This window comes from Armigeres subalbatus, chromosome 3 (assembly GCF_024139115.2).
Source record: "Armigeres subalbatus isolate Guangzhou_Male chromosome 3, GZ_Asu_2, whole genome shotgun sequence".
Taxonomy (NCBI): domain Eukaryota; kingdom Metazoa; phylum Arthropoda; class Insecta; order Diptera; family Culicidae; genus Armigeres; species Armigeres subalbatus.
In genome coordinates, this window is record NC_085141.1 from 19,149,936 (window position 1) to 19,161,708 (window position 11,773).

Consider the following 11,773-nt stretch of genomic DNA (forward strand, 5'->3'; position numbering starts at 1 on the left):
CCCCTATGCTGCTCAAGCACTTCGGCGCCAACAGAACTTTTTTCGTGGTTCTTGTGACGACCGCCAGACGTCAAAATGATCTACCTATGTGCTTTCTTGCCTCATAGGTATTTACTTCTATCAGTGCTAAAAATAGAACAGAAGCTCGGCGTGCTGTACGGGCTGTGCTGATGCTACGATGGTTAAGCCGACCGATGCGCAGTGGCGGAAACTCGTACAAAACCTCAAGAAAGATTCGTTTTTTTTTGCGAAGCACATATTATTTCAATTTTACACATATTGTAAATGAGCTAATTGCTCAATTTGTTGATTGTACCTTGTAAATTAAATTTTTGATGACTTGGTAAAAGTTGATGCTATAAAGCATATCCTAAAAAAAAATTGTGTGGGCAATTTAAAATGTGAAAGATTTGTTTAGTCTGACATTTATATGAGGGCCCGCCACTGGGCGACGGCACATTGCCATTCTTTCTTTCACGCGCTTTCGTACGGGAGAGCGTTGAACAAAGCACGATGCTTTTTGAGTATGCGATATAGGGTAATTGTGTTTTTCTTAGCGCATGATAGCAATAAGACATGAGAAAAGTTATGTCTGACGGTTAGCATACAAGAGGGTTTTCAGTTACTGAACGGATATGCTATCGTAAAACGGTCACCCCAAATTACTTATTATTTGTAATTTCCATATGGCACCCTTACTTTTAGTGGAGGTAGGTTCTTATTGATATTTCCTATTATTGTACACATATGTTTCCTTTCGTTAGTTGAAGCGGTATGACGTAATTATTCTATCACACCAATATAATTTTTCATAACAAAATTGACTTCCCCACATCAATGGTGAAGCAACTTTTACCCCCATTGAAGCAACAATGTATCCATAGGGTACGAAGCGATTTTGAATAATTGATTAGATGAAATAAATCTAATTTTAAAATCAATATTTTATCTATTAGCTAATGTAACGAAACTGTATATTTTCAATCACCAACGATAAAAACAAATATTTTCTTTTCTCATTTCATTAATACTTCCAGTATAAGAACATTTACCCTACAGGATAAACTCTAATGCTATATAGAGGCAATAAACATATCTCCCATTCGATGATTCATATTTGTATGTATCTTCTCACATGTTAAGTGTATTGATGGTGCTGTGGTATAGTTAGCGCTTCTCACCCCAGAGATCACGAGTTCAAATCTGAGGTAGGGGGTTTTGCTTTTTTTTTGCACGTTAAAACAGTTTTTTCGCCATAACTTCGGAACGCAATGTCCGATGGATCTAATTTTCAATAGCAAACAATGGGATTGAATTCTACGTCGAATGGAACTTGTTGCGAGCAAATTGGATAATGCTAAGTACCAAAAAGTGTGTCTCACATTTTTGTACACACACACACACATACATACATACACACATACAGACATCACCTCAATTCGTCGAACTGAGTCGATTGGTATATAACACTATGGGTCCCCGGGCCTTCTATCAAAAGTTCGGTTTTGGAGTGATCCTATAGCCTTTACGTATACTTAGTATACGAGAAAGGCAAAAACGTGTGTGCCAAAAAATCTCACATTCTATGTCTGCTGAAACCCTACCTCATAGGAGTTTGTACTTCATTTGAAACGTCACTGTTTTGTATTTTATCCAATTATGAAAATGCCATTAAGATCAAGGACCCGTTTTGAATAATTGTAAGATCCTCATCCTCAACTAATAACATTGTTTCTATTAGATCAATCAATTTCACCCCAAGGACTTTCACCTACATGCAAAGGTTGGCCTGAAAAAGCTGCAGTATCCATCCGGATTGAGTATCGAGCTTATCTGCACGTGATTACCCCGGGAGTCTCACTTCCACTCAACCGGTAATTAAATGCTTTCATCCCAATAAACAATGAAATACAACCACCCTCCCTCCCGGGTCCTCCTGCCTACCAACCTGCCGTTCATCCAAAATTGAACATAATCTTCTTTGGGTTAATAAACAACAGGACTTTTCCTCCGGATGGACCAAGATTACGACGCCTCGCAGCTGGTGCCTTACGATTAGGAAAAAGACGAACCGAAGGGGTGAGAGTGCTTGTGCATTTTGTTTAAGAACCTGACACAAAAACTACTTGCACAAGAAATGGTATGTACCACAATTCAGTAAACAACTCCCACGGCGGTATTCATGCGGAATGGGTGCACTTGGTCAAAGACCACACCGCTTGAATAATCCACTCCCCTGAACCCGAACTCCCCAGGTTCAAGTTGTAAACGAGACTGAATTTATATTTATGTGCAGCATAAATTTGCATTATACGTAAACACATGTCGATAAATAGTAAAAGTCTCTCGAGAACAAAACTCGACTGTGGCTTGAATTATACACAAACCGGGTGCGCACTCGGTCGTAGCCAAAGAGAGTAAGTCGGGCAGTGCGGTTATTGCGGCCAAAAGCTGGTGCTGTGTTGTTAAGTCCACTCCGGACTGGGCATTCAGGAAGTTAGGGTACAACGCACACACAATTTCTCATACACTCGGAAGTACCGGGCCGGGGAACGCACTTTATGGGCGGAGGGCGGATCCGGACCCAGTAACAGTGGGCAGCCCATGCTCACCAGGGACCGATCCCATCAACAGCTTCGAGCTATTCAGGAGAATGAAAGCTGCTTGATTATCGTAACATCCGGCTGGCTGCTGTTGTTCTGTGTTTGTTGCATACTTTTGTGGTTATATCCTGGTCAGAGAATGTAATAAGAGTGAACTATTTTACAGAAACGAATATCCGAAAAGCAACGAATATCTTCCAGGCGAGGAAAGAGCTTGACTGTTGTCGGTAATAAACAAGATGCTATTTATGAGCCGAATGTTTTAAGAGTTTCCTCAGAACGAAGATGCCTCCGCCCGATATTTTCGAGTTAATTTGGACTCATCTCGATGGACTCGTTCCGTAAGTGGACGAGAGCCCTAAACTTCTAAAACTTTGAATCATACTAATTGAATTCCCCTTTATTCCGATAGATACCGAGGGAAAACACTGGGGTATGAATAGCGATGGCTTCAACAATGAAACTATTCAGAATGCAGCTTAGTCAAATTGAAATTTATTACATCTGGGACCATTATCCAGTGCAACAAAGAACAACTCCCACACAGAGACATCGTGAAAGTGACCCCTTCATCCCGTTCCATCAATCCATCCACCCCCAGTCGAGTGAAGCAACAATTGCACATTATTCTTACTTGGACGAATATAGAAAGAAGACCGACGAGGACGACGACGACTTTCTTTTGAGAAGTCACTCAAGCGGCTAAACACAGAGGTTACCCCTAAATGGGACAGTAGAAAAATCAAATGCATAAAAAGGAGAAAACTGTGGCGAGTTGTCATAGGCGTTCTAGAATTTTTTTAATACCAAATAAATACAAGAAATGGATTGATGGTCAGCTCTATTGGAAGAACAGAATAGAAATTACATTATTCCCAAATTACACAGAATGAAACAAAGTATTAGAATTGATATGAATGAAGTGGATTGCACTAAAGTGGAATTGAAATGAAAATTGTACCTAGATTGAAAGGTTGGAGAAAATAATAAAAATAATTAATTGGAGTGAGAGGTAATGGAATAGATTTTAATAAGACAGATAGGTAAATCAATCAACCCCCCTACCCCCACCTTTCGATTCCAGCCTTTAAACGTCCACCTCCAGTTGCATTGTCCGATCCCATGGCTGCCCGTAACTGTGGTGACTGTCCATTTCAGGATGAATCTTACGCTTCGGTGGGATCGTCCTATACGGGGTTTCAACCGATAGCGGTGAAAGGAGAAAAGAATCCAAAGCACTGCAAAACCAACGTCATCTCGTGCGTCCAGAGCGGCAGTGCGGTGGCTGCTGGTCGCTCTGGTCATTGTTGCGCACTGTCTGTCCTTGCTGAAACGGTGAAGATCCGGCTCCGGTCGGGGATCTGTCAGCTGTTCATTCAATTTAATGGAATTAAAGTGTCACATTTGCATTTTAATTTATGTCGCTGTGGTTGCCGGACGCTTCTGGCGGAATAATTGTACGCAATGAGCGAAGGAAATTCGTTGCAGATCGTAACATACTGCGCAGTACAATCAATTGCTGCACACTGTTTCGCCTAAATCCAACACTTCTTTTTTTCTTGCTTGACGTAACCAGCTGCCACAAATGGACGAATTCCCTCTCGCCAAATTGTCAAATTTTCCTCTCAATTTAACATCGATTCCTCAAATCACATCTGAAATCAATTTCGTCTCCTCCAACTCGTTTGGGAATAGTAAGCAACGAGCTCTCAGTTCTGCACTGTTACTAAATGTCAACTACACAGAAGGGAAATTCTGGTGAAATTTGGAGAAAAATATTTGAAACCGAATCAATATAATCCACCTAGTAGTGATCCTGCCTTTTGCCATTCTCGTATAGTAAAAGTAGGCAAAGGCTTACTTCAAATATGTATGATCTTTTTATATGCGGCTCAGAGACCCATAACGTTAATTATCAATTTACCGTTCGTAACAACTTTGAATGTAAGAGAAGATCAAAGAGTTAACTTAACAATTATTTATTGATCAGGAAAAAAGCCAAAAATCAATTCTAACTAAAAATGTGCTGAATGATTAAACAAAAAACTGTAACAACTAAGAGAACTGATAAAAGAATGTCATAAAACATAACAGTTGATGAGGCAAGAACCATCTTTTTCACCAAATACTCCTACATGCATCGCCGATATCTTCCCTACTGCGCCATTACAATCGAGCTACACTTTGCCACCAAGAGTGAGGTTATTCATATTTACCTTCAATTCGCCAATAGTCAACACCTGGCTTCCTCGTTTGGTTTGTGCAATTCCAGAATCTTGGTCCTCTGCCCGTTGTCATCACTTTCCATGCACATGGCGACCTGGGTTGGTCGGTGTTGAACCAAGCTTGGCTAGGCGACGTTCAAATTTGAATAAGAACAATATTTATATCGGACGAAAGAAAGGTTCATCGCTTCATCAAATGCTGTTTCTAAATTGATATTTTCTTTTTTGATACTTAATCCACTATGACTCCACATCGACCAATTTATAAATATTGACAAATTTGAACTGCGGATGGCAAGCCATTGTTCGACCTGTCACATATGCCTGATTGAACGGCATTTTCCGCTCGTGTCGTCGGGACCGTTTTGTCCCGGAGCTATCCTGTCATAACTTGGTATGGGAGTTTCCTTCAAGACATGTGTCAGCATCGCCATCATGGTGGGAACCGTATCCCCGTCGTATTATGAATGGGAGCAATGGGATCTTTTCGTTGCCCGAAGACGACGAAGGCGTCGTCATCGTCATCGCCGAAGGAGCGAATCACATTTCGAATGTAAATTGTTTGGCTCACGTAGCTCCCCAGTCTAATGTAGGCGCTCCTTCTCGGCGATTGTGTCGGTGACAGCTACAAACAGCTGAATTTGTCTAGCCGTTCGATGAAGACGTGGGATTGATAGAATCCGTTAAAGCCTAGGTTTGTTTGAATTGCTGAGTGATGAAAATTTTACCTAGGGCTTTATATAATAGAAAAATAGATGAAAATTGGTTTAAAAAACAGGTAGTACCGTCAACTGGGGGGAAGATGATCATTGAGGTGAAGATGATCATTTGATGTGTCAGTCAAAAGTGACAATTTTTTTTATGGAACGGTAGTCAACAATATTCTCCGTTCAAGTAATGTTACCGCTAGGTAGAAATCCGAGTTTTTCGATTATAATCATGAAAATGTATTTTGTGGAAGAAAGAGAGAGATAGTCATAAATGACGATATTTTCGTTTCAAATATTGAATTCTTAGACTTCTTTACGTAGCAAATTCAACATTCATACAAATAACCTAGTGTATTTTGACTACTAGGTCATAATGGTTTTAGTAGAGCTGTCTTGATCAACTTCACCCCAAACCAGATTATTCAAAAAATGTGTGATAATTTAATTTATTTCAATAAATGCGAACGCATTTCAGAAAACTAAAGTTGTTGATTATTGCAACGTATAGCAGTACATGTTTTGAAAATATTTGTTTCGATTTAAAATGTAAACACACATTGTTATTGCATGTTTTGTCTTAAAAATGATCATCTTCCCCCCAGTTGACGGTACATATATCAAGGAGGAAAAGCAGCATAGTTTGAAATAACCAAAATTATGATTCATTTCAAACAAGAATTAAATTTAAAATTCATTGTTGGGCAGAAACTAAACAATCTAAACAAAAAAAGTTTTATGGCAACGGTACTAAAAGTGGAGGTATTGAAAGATCCACGAGAGAAAATATTTTTTTCAAGATCGATGATAATGTGAAAGTTACAGCTTCAATGTCTCAGCCAATAGATAAACTAATAAATTTGCTAACAAAAATGAAAATGATATTACTTAACATCAAAAACTACCAAACATTGCTTCTACCACTAATGGGTACATTTTCCTTCAGAGGAAGTAAAAATTATGTTTTGTCCCATTGTGGTGCTATCCATTGATATCATATGCGACTCGCCACTATAAGTACAAGAGAGTCAATTGTATTACGTAAAATCATTGTTTATAATAGTTTTTCAGGCTGGAACTTAGGGAAATTATTTAACAGGATGTTTGAAACGCATTAACAAAAACCTTTGTAAAGCGTATAATTATTAAAATTCTCATAAAAACTCCACTACCTCTGCTATTTGTGCTACCTCCGCTAAAGATACGGTCATCCTAGTGTATTCATTTACATTCTAATAGTTTTCTGTTTTATATTTAGGTAAGATCAAGCAATGGATATCTTGTTTTATTGATTCCATCAATAGTTTTTCCTGAATGTTGCATCTTAACTTCAACAATCCCAAATTAAATCCCAAAAAATTTCTTATGCAAAGGCTTGAAAGCTTGGTAAGTTTTGTACACATTCGAGCGACAATGTATAGATTTCTGTTTTTAAATTTAATCACTACTATAAAGCAAACTACGTCTTCGGCGATAGCGATTAACCATTTATTGCACCTGCCGTTGCAAAGGAAAGAACAAAATGTGGATTTTTTTTTTTTTTATCTTTATTAAAGAGACTTTCAGCCCTAGGCTGGCTCGTCTCTGGGTAAGCATTACTGTTCATTCCAGTCAAAACTTAAAATTAAATAATGCAAATACATTTCATTTTTTATGATTTTTTTCTACCCATTCAATCCATTTATCGACATCGTCGTACGGCGAGGGCTCATCCAAGTAAACAGCGCTGCTTGCATGCTCCATTGTATCATCGATCTTCTCTGTGCAATCGGACTTCTTTCTCGGTGGCGATGTGATCGTGCGGCTTACATTTGAATTCACGCGTTGTTGCTCCTTTTGTTTTTTTCTCTTCTGTGTACCAGCTTCAGCAGGGCCGATTGGCGGCTTGGTAGGGAATTTTTTCCTCGCTTCATGGGAACGGCTCGGTATGGATGCACTCACTAGCTTTGGTTTGTCGGTTGGTTTGGGTGTTGGGTTATCGTTGGACGATACAGATGTCGGTTTAAAAACTGCTTCATTGTTGGACTTGAGTTTTGCTTCCTTCTTGTGTTGTACACAAGTACTGCCTGGATGTAGTGGTTGTGCACAGTGTTTACATGAGGGAGGTTGGTTACGATAAGTCACCAGGGTTTGCTGTCCTTGTATGGTGACAAACGATCGGATGTGATTCCGAAGCGTTATAACCGCTACACGAACACCTGATGAGATGTTTTGATAAGGGAAATCTGAACCCCAACTCAGCTCCTTCACATCATGTACATCACCGTAGTGACGTAGAAAAACAGCAATTTCTTCATTTGTAACACTCTCGGAAAGGTCATGGACCTTAACCTCTGTGTATCCATTATCGATTTGCAATCTAATGCCGTACTTGCACCCTTCCATTTCCATCTCGTGTCGGCCATCGTGCTTCTTCACAATATTTTCTGCCGTAGCTAAATCAACACATTTCACATGAGCGCATTTCAACGAATGATTAATCTGTAGGCGCTTCACTTGATTAGGTTGTAATCCTAGGACACGATACAAATTTATGAATTTCTTCATAACTAGGTCGCCGAGGAAAGTTCTTTAAGTCCAGCTTAAAAGTGTTTTCTCGCGAGTTTAGTGCCATATCATCACTGTGTGATTGCTCACGAACGTAGAACAGTTGTGTAAGCGCACTGGGAAACACGTCCGACCGATAGGAAGACAACGATTGCACTGAATGTGGATATTGGAAAAACGTTGAGTATGGAAGTAAGGACGATCAGTTATTCAGTTGAGACAAATCATGATTTGATTCAGCTTTAGAAAGTAACTTAGAAATACTCTTGTTAGTCTATGATCTAATAAAACCGATGTGAAAAGCGAGCTTTTACTTATTTCCAAATTATGCTATTCCTGAAAATAAATAAACTAACAAACTTAACAGTTGCTTGTTTCAAGCAGAATTACTTTTTAGAACAATAAAAAACTTTGATTGATTTGAGCTATTATTTTTTTCTGGAACAACCATAACAGCATAGCATAGCATATGTGATTGTACAAATCGTGTGGCTATACAATACTCGGGCTGCGAAATGGTGAGTTGACATCCGGGAAGGGGCGCCTAACATAGCTCTGGTCCTCACAAGTTCCAATACTCACGCTTCCGGGTCTTCCGATGACAATTGACCGCCAGCTAAGGGTTGCGTACTTAGCTGATAGTGCAGTCTGGGCACTGTTGTCCTTCTGACATCAGCTAGAGTGAGAGGGTGCGTACTGTGGGGTCTGCCTAGGATGTGGTGGGGTTCGACAGTGGGCTCTGTTGAACTTCTATAAAAAGCTGCATGTGTCCCCAAGCAGGCCCTATCAAAGCGACCGTGTGCCGCTCAAAGCGCACTAGCCTAGTCCTGGTGTTGGGTGGGACTTTAAACAAATTTGACCCGACTGATCGAGCGTCTGTTCACCAAGGAGGTGCGGCTCCAACAGCGTCTGTTCTGGCATCCAGCGGCTGAGTATGAAATGCAATTCCCCGGAAGCTATACCTAAGATGGCAGCCCCATCCCGGTGGATAGGGAACCTTGGGCCAACAACCTACTATTCCCGAAACATCAATTTGTTAGAGAATCCGATAATGAAAGAATACGGACTGATTTTACGGCGACGACTCTTAGCGCGAAACAACGGACACGAATAGGAACATCTAACGTTTTAACCCTAGCCCAGCAGGGTAAATTGGCACAACTTGCCAATGAGGCACGCCGCATGAAGCTTGAGATCCTGGGACTGAGTGAAGTCCGTTGGCCAAACTTTGGAGAACACAGAACGCCGTCGGGACAAGTTCTGCTATACTCTGGTTTACGAGGTGAACACGCTCCCCGGCATCGCGGAGTTGGCTTCCTACTAAGCGCTCAGGCACACTCTGCGCTTATGAAGTGGGAACCTATAAGTGAAAGGATAATCGTTGCCAGATTTAGAACACGGGTCCGAAACCTTACTATAATCCAATGTTATGCGCCAACCGATGCTGCCGATCTGCAAGACAAAGAGAACTTTTACAGTCAACTCAATGCCGTCGTAGATAGAATTCCGAAGGGTGATATCAAGATCTGTTTGCGCGACTTCAATGCGAAGATCGGATCCAACAACTCGAACCATGAGCGCATTATGGGACGCCATGGTCTCGGAGAAATGTACGAAAACGGAGAGCTGTTCGCAGAATTTTGTGGTAATAACGACATGGTGATCGGGGATCGCTCTTCCCTCATCGACCGGTTCACAAGGTCACGTGGGTCTCCCGTGACGACTTTGCAGAAAATCAAATCGACCACATCTGCATCAGCCGAAAATGGAAACGGAGCCTTCTTGATGTACGGAATAAACGTAGTGCCGATATCGCGTCTGATCACCACCTCCTCATCGGCGAAATACGCCAACGCATTGCGCGGATTCGTCGGCAGGAGGAAAGAGTTGGACGACGATTCAACACACGCCGACTGGAAGATGCCACGGTGAAACGGTCCTTCGTTGAAGAACTGGAGACGCGTGCTGCAGATATTCCGGAAGGTGGCAGCGTGGAAGACCAATGGACCGCCATCAAGAATGCCTTCATCGCCACCAGCGAGAACAATCTGGGCGAACTACGCACCCAGAGAAAACAATGGATCACCGATGAGACCTGGAGGAAGATAGAGGAGCGAAGAGAAGTCAAAGCCGCGATAGAGCGATCGAAAACCAGAGGAGCCAAAGTCTTAGCCCGTCAACGACACGCAGCTCTTGAGAAGGAAGTAAAACGCTCATGTCGACGGGACAAGCGAGCGTGGGCAGACTCTCTGGCCGACGAAGGAGAGAGAGCCGCCCCCACCGGGGACATTCGCCTCCTCTACGATATCTCACGACGCTTAAGCGGAGCGAAGATGAATGCAACGATGCCTGTGAAAGACGCGAATGATCAGTTATTGACCGACTCAACTGACCAGCTGAAACGCTGGTTTGAGCACTTCGAACTACTTTTTCAAGTGCCAGCCAGGCCATCACCACCTCGGCATGATCTGCCTGGATCCGACGTATAACACGCGTCAATACCGAAGCTCCATCACTGCTAGAGATTACAACAGCCATCCAAAGCATGAAATCGAATAAAGCCCCAGGGGTCGACCGCATATCAGCCGAGATGCTCAAAGCTGATCCCATGACATCCGCTCAACTACTGCATCGTTTATTTCGTATTATCTGGTGTCCCAACAACTTTCCCGGTCGACTGGATGCAAGGTATCTTAGTGAAGGTGCCCAAAAAGGGTGACCTGACTGTATGCGATAACTGGCGAGGCATTATGTTGCTGTGTACCGTTCTCAAAGTTCTGTGCAAAATTATCCTAGCCCGGATTCAGGAGAAGATCGATGCGACTCTCCGGCGGCAGCAAGCCGGATTCCGTGCCGGAAGATCCTGTGTGGACCATATTGTCACGCTCCGCATAATTCTGGAGCAGGTCAACGAGTTCCAACAGTCCCTTTACTTGGTATTCATTGACTACGAAAAAGCTTTCGACCGTCTCAATCACGAGAACATATGGGGCGCCCTGAGACGCAAGGGGGTTCCTGAGAAAATCATCGGCCTCATCGAAGCACAGTACGAGGCCTTTTCGTGTAGAGTGCTGCACAATGGGGTCCTGTCTGACCCTATCCGGGTCGTAGCTGATGTGAGGCAAGGATGTATTCTATCACCGTTACTGTTCCTCATCGTAATCGATGAGATTCTGGTAGATGCGATTGACCGTGAACCAAACCGCGGGCTGTTATGGCAGCCTATAACCATGGAGCACCTAAACGACTTCGAATTGGCGGATGACGTTGCACTCCTCGCGCAACGGCGCTCTGATATGCAGAGTAAGCTCAACGACCTTGCCGAGCGCTCCTCCTCGGCAGGCTTAGTCATCAACGTCACCAAACCAAATCGTTGGATGTAAACACGGTGACTCCTTCCAGTTTCACAGTAGCCGGGCAACCAGTGGAGAATTTGAAAGCTTCCAATATCTTGGTAGCCAAATTGCGTCAGACGGCGGTACTAAGATCGACATAGGCGCACGGATCAAGAAAGCAAGGGCTGCCTTTGCGAGTTTAAGAAATATCTGGAAAAAAACAGGCAGATAAGTGAACGCACCAAAATACAAATTTTCAACTCTAACGTGAAATCTGTGTTGTTATACGCTAGCGAAACATGTATCAGTGTATCAGTGGAGAACACTCAACGGCTGCAGGTGCTCATTAACAGATG

At 42.3% G+C, this 11,773-nt stretch overlaps 1 long non-coding RNA gene across 1 annotated transcript; it reads left to right on the top strand.

Moving 5' to 3' along the window:
- Nucleotides 1–2,381: 2,381 nt before the first annotated feature.
- On the top strand, nt 2,382–3,323 carry LOC134219935 (uncharacterized). The gene is made up of 3 exons (XR_009981719.1): nt 2,382–2,703; nt 2,770–2,944; nt 3,016–3,323. It is a non-coding gene; the product is annotated as an uncharacterized LOC134219935 (long non-coding RNA).
- The last annotated feature ends 8,450 nt before the right edge of the window (nt 3,324–11,773 follow it).